The sequence below is a fragment of the Chrysochloris asiatica genome, unplaced genomic scaffold (genome assembly GCF_000296735.1).
Source record: "Chrysochloris asiatica unplaced genomic scaffold, ChrAsi1.0 scaffold00017, whole genome shotgun sequence".
NCBI classification, from domain to species: Eukaryota; Metazoa; Chordata; class Mammalia; order Afrosoricida; family Chrysochloridae; genus Chrysochloris; species Chrysochloris asiatica.
Window position 1 is genome coordinate 28,777,275 of NW_006408535.1, and position 9,764 is coordinate 28,787,038.

Here is a 9,764-nt window from a genome sequence, read left to right on the forward strand (position 1 = left end):
GCAGTGAGTAATCCACTACACTAGTAGGGAGCTAAACTGTTGTTGACTCCATGTAACTTAACAGCAAGAAGAAGCCTGACTCTTTAGTGTTCAAGAGCAAAGATGTCTGTTTGGGTACTCAGGTGCGCCTGATCCAAGCCATGGTATTTCCAATAGTTTTATATGCATGTGATAGTTGGACAATGAGTAAGAAAAATTGATGCATTTGAGTTATGGTGTTGGAGAAGAATATTGAAAGTACCATGGACTGGCAGAACAAACAAATCTTTGTTGGAAGAAGTACAGCCCGAATGTTCCTAAGAAGTCAGGAGGTGAGATTTCATCTCTCATACTTCAGACATATTATCAGGAGGGACCAGTCCCTAGGATATCATGCTTGGTAAAGTGGAGAGTTAGGGAAAAAGAGGAAGAACCCCCAATGAGATGGATTGGCACAGTGGCAGCAGCAGTGGGCTCAAGCATAACAATTGTGAAGATGGCTCAGAACTTTTGTTTTGCTGTGCATAGGATCACTATGAGTAGAAGGCACCTAATGTGCCAGACTGTAAAGCCGTTTGAACTGCAAGGTGGGCAGTTCAAGCCCATCACCTACTCCTTGGAAATCCTATACAGGGTCGCTATGGGTTGGAATCCGACTCGACAGCACTTCACAACAACAACAACAACCTTTCCATTAGCAGTCCAGTGCTTTTCTTAAAGCACCACCACACCAGAACACCAGGCTATAGAGGTTTTAATCCTGCAGCTGTCAGTTATTGACTGTGTGACCTTGACCAGTTAATTAAGTTGTTTGTACTTTGGTTTCTTCAACTGTAAAGTGGGACTAATAAATAGTATTTACCTCATAAGATTGTGAAGGTTGAAAAAGTTAATTTATGCAAAAGTGTTTGGAAGTGTGCCTGTGCAGTCAGTAAATCTTAGCAATTATTATTTAGAATATAGGAGAGCATATTAGCCAATAAACTGAAGATGAGACCAAGGATAGAGAACCCACCCCCACCCCAGCTCTGGTGACTGTGACCTCGTGGAAAAGACAGAAGCTCCTGGAGACATCAGGGGAATTGCTATAGAGAAGGTTCTAGTGGCCAATCAGAAGGGAGGGGTAATAATAAAACAGGGAGTGACAAAAAAAAAAAAGAAGAAGCCTCAGGCATCCCTGGGAAGCTGGTAGAAGCCAGGGCTTGCTCTAGAAAGGATTTAAAACAAAACAAGAAAACGTATAGTTTCTGTAAGCAAGAAGAGGAGCAGGAGTTTCAAGGAGATTGCCCTGCTGACAGATACAGACTTGGAACTAATGCCCATGCAGAGGAGCCACCAGCCCCAGCCCCAGCCCCAGTCTCAGTCCCGGATGGCTTCCACCTCCCCAACTAGCGGCCGGCGGGCGGGGGAGAAGAAACTACAACTCCCGGCATGCGCCGCGGCGGGCGGACCGCTGCACCTGCTCAGTGGGGCCGCCCCGGGCGCCTGGGTATTGATTATTCCATTGTGTGGGACGCCTCGGCTCCAGCCAGTGAATGAGGCGGAGGAGTGAGGGCGAGGAGGAGGAGGAGGAGGCAGGGAGCGAGAGAGTGCCCAGGGTGAATCAATGGAAACCCCCTCACGAAGCCGGGAAAACACTTCAGCCGCAGCCAAATAGCATTGATTATTTTCCTTCACTTCCCTCACCGCCGCGAAATTTTTTTTTTTTTTTTCCATCTCCGTCCCCGACGCCCCGGAGCGAGCGCTGGAGGGAGGGAGGAGGGGAAAAAATAAGGAATCAACACATCGGAGAAGTCCCTTCCAAGAGCCGCCCCCTCCCCTCCCCGCCTCGCGCTGCTCGGCGGCCGTGGTTCGACTCCCGTCCTTGCTTCCAGCTGAGGTGTAAGTGCATCGATTTCCGATGCTGCTGGGTTGGTTTTTTTTTTTTTTCTCCTCTCCCTCTCTCTCTTCTTTTCCTTCCTTGCTCTTTGGAAGCTCGAGACGAAGGGGAAAGGAGGCGCTTGGAGACTGCCGCTGGCGGGGACGGCGAGGGACAGGAAGGGGGCTGGGGGAGGGGGCACGGACAGACGGACTGACCGTGCCGGGGAGAAGGAGGGGCAGGGGTGTGGAAGGAAGACGGCGTGCGGGCGGGGATGGAAGGAAGAGAGAGGGGTGGAGGGAGAAATCGGGAAGGGAAAGGCAACGAAACTGGCCCAGGAGCCAGCCGGATAGACGGAGGGTAACGAAAGCCTAGACGGACCGCGCGGAGCTGTGCGGGAATCGGGGGTCCCAGAGGGAAGGGGAGGCCGGGTGAGTGCGGGGGCTTGGAGCTGTCAGCCGGAAGGGGCCTGGGTCTCGGCGGCCCCCAGCCGGCAGCTGGAGAAGGCTTGGAACCGAGACGGGCGGGCTGATGGATGGGCTATCTGGATGGGCTGTCGTGCTGGGGCAGGGGTGCATTGTGGGGAACGTGGATACCCGCAATCTTCGTTTATTTGCCTCAAGTTGAGCTTTTTTAGGAGAATGTTGGGACTAGATGAGAGGAGGCCGTATCCCCATTCAAGCAGAAGTATGTCTGTCCAGGGCTCCCCAACTCTAGATCCATTCTCATCTTTCCCTCTTGCAGGGTGGCCCTATCGTTTTTGAGCGCCGCTTCTCTCGGCGCTTGTAGCTGCACTGATCTCTGTCCATGTGTCCCTGCCTCTGGGTTTTGCCATTCTTCACCGTCACAGGGTCTGTCTCCTTGTGACCCTTCTTGTCTGAGTGACCCTCTCCTTGTGTGTCCCTGTCACTATGTGTCATGTCTTGGCTGCCTGACTGTTCTGCCCCTCTAGGGCTCCATGCTCTCTCCTGCAAGGTCCTTGTGGTTATTGCTGGCCTTTTCAGGCTACTTTGGAGTTTGCTTATCAGTCATGATTGTAGTGACTGGTCAGAGGCCAAGGAATAGTAGGGGGATGGAGCAGATGGGTCTCCTGAGCCCTTTCGGCATGGCCTGCATGGGTCTGCTTCCACCTTCACCTGGGAAGCTTTGGAACTTCTTAGCATTATTTACAGCCCCTTTGCAGTGTGCCTGGCACCCTCCACCAGGACCTCGCCTTCTGGTCTCCTGTGTGTCATTCACCTCTCCAGGAGCTTCCCATTACAAACCTCTTCGTCACTGACTTAATTTTTCTCCCTTCCCCCTCTTTACCATTGTATATATCTTCCTTTCCCCATGTTGTCTCAACCCCTTCTTTTTCAGCCTTCTCTCTCATGGTCTTTCTTGCTTATTCGCCACCTTTGTTTCCATAATCTACCCTCTTATTTTTTCTCTTTGGTCACCCCTAGTTCCTTTTATTCATTATCCTCTTACCCAGCATTTTAACCCCAGCATCCCTGGTACCAGAGAGCAAGGGCCCAGAGGAGGTGGGGAGGTTATGATTTGTTAAGGCACATAAACAGGCCAAGAAATCAATTTAATGGGCTTCTAGGGGCATCTAACCCCTTCATCAGTCAGCGCTATTATGTCAGTTAACTGTCAACTTTGATTTTGTTAAGGGGGCATTCTCTAGGACTGAGCTACATTCTGCCTGGTTGCTCTCATCTTTTGGTTCATTCTAGATTTCAGTGACTTTCCCTTCACTTTTCAGTTCATCTTCTTCCTGGGCCCATCCTCTTGAACTTCAGTTGCTATTATCGTATTAGGATTCCTCCTGATTGTAGTAGGCATTTTTTATTAGTGTGACAAATATAATCTTATGCAAGGGTGCCAGATCCATTCAGCCTACAGAATAGTAAAGGTGGATAAAGGCACTGGAGAGTTTACTTTGGTTTTGAGCTCATCATTGTTTTTCCACACCTTGAGGAGCTTGAAAGGGTAAAAGGAGGAGGTTGATATGGGCAGAAGATGGATGATTTCAAAGGTGAACAGAAATTTAGAAAGGAAGGGGGGCTGGTGCAATAAACACATGGGGTAGAGAAATGTATGATGTGAGCAATATACAAAAGAAGGGAAGAAAATTATGCGGAATGGGAGCAGGGGAGGAACTGAGGGGTGAGTGATTAATGAAAAATTGGGAGAGTGAAATAAAACAAGTTAATAGCTATACAGAGGGAGAGAAATAACATAAAATTTTCCAAGAGGAGGTCAACAGATAAGGCAATATGCAAAGAAGGAAACTGATGACTAAGATGAGATAGGGAGTGTGGTACAAAGAAGGTAAATGGATGGCAAAGGACGGGTGCTGAAGCAGATCAGAGCTGCACAGAGCATGCATGGTAGGGGGGGAAGAGCCCAGGATGAGGCATCAAAGGAAACAAATGCCTCAGTGTGAGGAGGACACAGCATGACCAATGCAAAGAGAGAACTGCAGGAGGAGTGATTTGGGAAAGAAAAACAAAAAGACAGCAAAAATACCACTAGGTGAAACCCCAAAAGCAAGAGGGGGAGAGTGCAGAGAAATTGGGTGAAGGGAGAGAGCGCCCCACAACCTTCATTCCAGTGGCTTCATCACTCACTGCTTCACCAAAGGCCTCTGCACTTCATTCCCAAGCCAGGAGAACAAGAGCAAAGAGGTGAAAAAGAAGTAGAATTCTCATTTACTTTAGCTGACAGGAACTTGAATCTTTCTAGCCCCCTGAGAACCAAAGACCTCAAGCCTCTGATGTCATAAATTGCTGGTGTTGCCTTGGCAACATGACAGGGTTCCTCCCTCCATGATGTCAGAGGCAGCTGGTTTTACCTTGAGACCCATACAGGAACAACTTGCTGCTTTGCTAGGGAGCTGTAGCTCATGAGTAGCTTGAGTCAAATCTGTAGGATTCCTGACTCTAGTAGCTTGACCTTATCTCCCTGGGGCTCTTCTTAGCTCAGAATGAGGTCCTACGGTTCATGAGGGCCTGACAGAAGCAAGAGGAAGGGACTAGAGGAGATGGGGCATTAAGGAATGGGATGGTAGAACTGAAAGGCAGGCAAAGAAGGAAGGGAAAATATTAAATAGGACCACAGCTTTTTGAGCAGAGGGAGAGTTAACTGAAGAGGTAAGATGAACCTGGCTTTGGGTTTAGGAATGGAGACTGAAGCTAGAAATGCAGGAGAGGGGATCAGAGCTGTATGAGAGTATATAAACGGATTCAGTGATAGAGAAAGGGGAAGGGCTCTGAAATGCAAGAGGGCACAGTGCAGGTTATGGAGGAAGGGAAAAAGGGACTCTGAGTTGGAGAGAGTAAGCTTCAGATGGGAGACCCAGGGTGATTGGTGAGGAGGCTTCTCAGAACTTAGCATGGTGTCTGTCACATAGAAGATGCCTATTAAATATCTAGTAACCAAATGTTGAATTAATAAGGAAAAGAGTTGCCATCTTCCTCTCCCCCCCAGCTCCCATAATGGACAAATTGGGAAATCAGAAACTGGAGGATAGGGTTGTATGGGAGTTAACCCAGTTTCAGTGAACCCTGAGGCAGAAAAAGGAGATCTTTGGGTTAGGGCACACTTGGAGTTAACCAGGGCGGACTCTAGGATTGATTTGAAAAAGTCTTTGAAAAGATAAAGGAAGGAAAACATGAATGAACAGTCCTAGGAGCCCAAGGGGAAGATGCTGAGGAGGGTGGAGAAAGGAGGCGGTTTCCAGAAAAGGTTGAGCTGTTTCCAAAGAGAGTCAGTAGATTTGAATTAGAAGTAGCATTCCTACCACTTTCCCAATCACGAAACCACAGCTGAATCAGTCATATCCACTTGAACACTAGTCACAAATAAAGGTTCATAAATCAATACTAGGCCCATCCTAAACACTCTGCCCCAACCCGGTAATTCCAAGTCAGTATTGGCCAAAAGGGGAGTCCTGGTGTGGCACTGTGGGTTCATGAGCTGGACTGGCTGCAAGATTGGTGGTTCAAGTTGACCAGCCGCTCCTTGGAAACCCTATACAGGGTCAAGTGACTCAAGGGCACTTAACAACATTGGCCAAAAGGCAGAGGAAGGCACAGGTTACTGTTGCCCACACCTTGATGTAAGGAGCCTTGTGAGGGATGGTCTTGATGTCTGACAACCCATTGTTGAATGAGCCCATAGTGAGCTAGAAGACAGGGAGGCAATAGATGCAGCGCTTCTTAGAGTGAAATCTTCAGACAGAGGGCTAAACACACAAACCCTAGAGGAAAAGATGCACGAAAATCTGAAATTATAGCCAGTCCTGTGCTGAGGAACCTGGAAGACCCTGAATGGGTCAAAAATCTGGGCAAGAAGACCTGGAAGAGAGAGTGAGCTGAGCGTCCTGGGGAAAGACTGCCTATAATAAGAAAGAGCAGGGCAGCTGGAGAAGGTGCTGGTGGGAGGGGGCCTGAGGGAGGACAGTGGCTGCTATATGCACTGTCAGCTGCCGCCATGGACTTGGGCAGCTCATATTTTGCAGCAGGCGACAGGCTGTCGACACAGCGGTCTTTTACCTCACCGTTAGAAACTCATTTCATTGATTTTTCCATCTTTCTTTTCTGGCTTCTCATAGTAAGCTCAATCATCCCACCACCCACTTCCCAAGAGCCCCTTGCCTCTCTGGGGAAAGTTCTCCATCCCCAGCTGGTGAGACAAGGATGAAAGATTTAGAGGTGCTTTCCAGTACCCTGAGGTAATAATCACTGCTGGCTCTCAGTGCCTCCCTCATGTAGGAACTAGTCCAGTTGTTCAGAGTGCCTAATTATGTGGTCACGGGACTGAAATCCACCTTCCTTCCTGTCACCAAGCCGTGCCACTGGCATGTATGGTCATTCACCTAGAGGAAGACACCTTTTCTGCTTTTTATTGAGACCACTTTGTACTCCTCACATTTTTTTTTTCCCTCCAAAGCCCTGATGTGGCACTGTAGGATAAGCACTGGACTGCTAACCACAAGGTTAGTGGTTCAAACTCACCAGCCGCTCCTTAGAAACCCTATACAGGGTCACTATGAGTCGGAACTGACTCAGTGGCACATAACAGATTTACCTGGAGGAGGTCAAATGAAAGAATAGGAGCTCTCTTCTAGGTCTGGGCAAGAATACGGGGTCACATTCAAGCTAAGGTTCCAGAGTGGAATTCCCTTGTGGAAGGTACACACATCAGGGCCTGTGCAATCAGGACATAATTGGCATGGGGTATACAAGAGCTCCCTGTGGAGAGACGAGAATGTCTGCGTGTGTCTGGTTCTGTGTAGCATGTCGATGTGGAAAGTCAGTGGGGCAGGATGGGTGTGGGCAAGAAAATTTTACTTCATGTGTGGATATTTCCCTAGTGCTCCTCCAGTCACAGCCAACTACCCTCAGCCACTCCCTTTGGGACTGGGATTGGGCTAAAGGTCAAGAGTCAATTGCCAGTCATTTGGCTTTTCAGTGAAGGAGGGCAGAGGGTGGAACAGAAGTGTTAGAATGGTTCCCTGAGGAATTGATGGGGTCAACACCATTTCCATCCTTACATTCTTAGTTCCTTGTTTTGTTGGGGACCATTCTAACCCCTTCTCACCCCCAATCTCAAGCCTAACGCCCACTCTCTGTCTCTTTCCTCCTTTTTCTATGATGTTGGTGAGGCTGCTTCTGTGGGGGTCAGTTAGTCTAGATTCCGCTGCTTCCCTTGCCTCCTTGGCCTGTTGCCTCCATCACCTTTGTACACAGCCACCCTTAACCCCAATGTTCAGTATCACTGCCCTGCCTGGGGCTTGGGTGACAAATGCATGTCTTCATCCAATCTCAAAAACCTTGAGGTAAATCCTAATGCTTTAGGGAAGGAGTGCACTTGAAGTTAGGAAGAGGTTCAGAATATATTGGGTAGGGAGGAATACTCTGAGTATGACAGAGATTGAGAGAGTCAAAGGTTAAAGGGGGGAAAAAAGTGACTCCGCGATGGAGAGAACCCAGAGAGACAGCCACAATTTAAATGAAAAGGAAAAATAAAAGAGGGCGGTAGGCTTGGAGAACTAAGAAAGAAAATTGGAGAGAAAACAGGGAGTCTGAGTCCATGCAGGGAAGCAGAAGACTCAGCTGAAGAGGAGAGATGAAGAATGGTTGTGTGAGAAGCGGAAGGCAGAAAAGCCAGGCTGTGGTCTGGACCTCCATGTCGGTCCTGAGTTCAAGCCGTGCTGGCTTTGACCCTTGTGGGAGGAACTGAAGTGGCAAATTAACGGCGATAATGAAGTCACTGCGCCTTGTTTGTCTTTGCTGGTTTCCCCTTGAGATTTGTCCTTTAGCCAGACTGGGCAATGTGGGGGAAGGGAGGAACCGAAGCAGTGCAGGGTGATAGAGGGAGGGTAAGGAAAAGAGGATAGAGAAATGGAGATGTGAAAGACAGACAGACTTGAGGAAAGAACAAGGAGAATGCAGGAGGGAATTGAGGACCCCTGGAATGGAGAAGAGGAGAGAGAAGGGAAATGCAAAAAGACAAGGGAAGAACAATGAGGAGCATAAAGACAGATGATAAGGAAAAGAACAATGGGGAATAGAAGAGGAAACCTGGAAAGAGCAGGAAAAGAGAGATGAAACAGAGAAATGGTGAGCCTGAAGGAAAGAATGTGGCCAGGGATGAAAAAGCTGCAGCTGGCGGGGCCAGTAGGCGGGGCCTCATCTCCATCTCTAATGGCTGTGAAATGAGGTTAGCTCCATTAGAGGCGGCGAGAGTGTAACGAGATCACACTCATTAGGGATGGGCCATCCCAGTAATTACCACCACCCCAAACACGCCCGCGCCAGCCGGGCCACCAAGCACACACAGATCTGCAGCAGCACACCCACACAGGACACCCGCTGCTGAACGGGAAGCCCAGGGTCCACACAGGTATAATCAAAGGGCCTTAGGGAAACCCAGCCAGAGGCCTTCTACAGACACACACCAATAAAAAGCAATAAATATACATACACACTCCAACTCAGGAAATAATGACACATGGGTGAATAACATTTCTTTTATTGATCACATACAAAGTGACAATCTCAATTGACACAATTCCAGGGGTACTATTCCCTGGTCTTAGAGATGAAGAGGCAGAGACCTAAAAGAATTTAAGCAACTCATCTGAAGTCTCTTACGTATCAAAGAATAGAATTAGAATTTAAATTTAGGTCTTTCTGAATTTAAAGGTTGCGATTTTAAATAATGTTGTAGTGCTTGTCTGATGAAGTTTATTTACTAATATGCATACACATGTGTGGACTATCAACTTTAGGAAACATCATAAACCGACACCTGGTCGCTGAGTCAGAACGACTTGTTATGTGCTGTGGAGTTGGTTCCAACTCATAGCGACCTTGTACAGGGTTTCTGAGGCAGTAAATCTTTATAGGAGCAGAAAGCCTCATCTTTCTCCCACGGAACAGCTGGTAGTTTTGAACTGCTGACCTTAAGGTTCGCAGCCCGATTCATAACCACTATGCTACCAGAGCTCCTTTCAGAACTACTAGATGGTACTTAAAATATCATCATTCAACAACTTTCCCTTCCCCCTCCAGTTTCCCTCCCCCTCCAATTCCCCTTCCCCTTCCTGAATGGACTCTATTACATAAGTGCTCTCTCCCGGCAGCTGGCAGCGCTTTATAGGGTTGACCCTGTAAGACCTGCCCCTAAAGGGCAAGGCTGTAATCTTTATGAGGCCTGGTGTGGTGCTGTAGGATAACCTCAAGGTTGGCAGTTTAAACCTACCAGCCACTCCTTGGAAGCCCTTTACAGGATTGCTATTGATAGCATATAACAACAGTCTTTATAGAAGCAGACTACTACCTCTTTCTCCTGAGGAGCTGGTGGGTTCAAACTTTCAGTTAACAACAGGGCCCACTTGTTCTCTCCTCTCTCTCTCTCTCTCCCTCTCTCTCCC

General features: G+C 48.3%; 1 protein-coding gene across 1 annotated transcript in view; it reads left to right on the plus strand.

The window, feature by feature from the left end:
* The first annotated feature begins 1,557 nt into the window (after positions 1-1,557).
* ZFHX2 (zinc finger homeobox 2) overlaps positions 1,558-9,764 on the plus strand; it is a 32,021-nt gene continuing 23,814 nt past the window's right edge. Inside the window, exon 1 of the mRNA XM_006835424.1 lies at positions 1,558-1,860. The gene's annotated coding sequence lies outside the window, so the exon portion shown is untranslated. The remainder of the gene's footprint in view (positions 1,861-9,764) is intronic.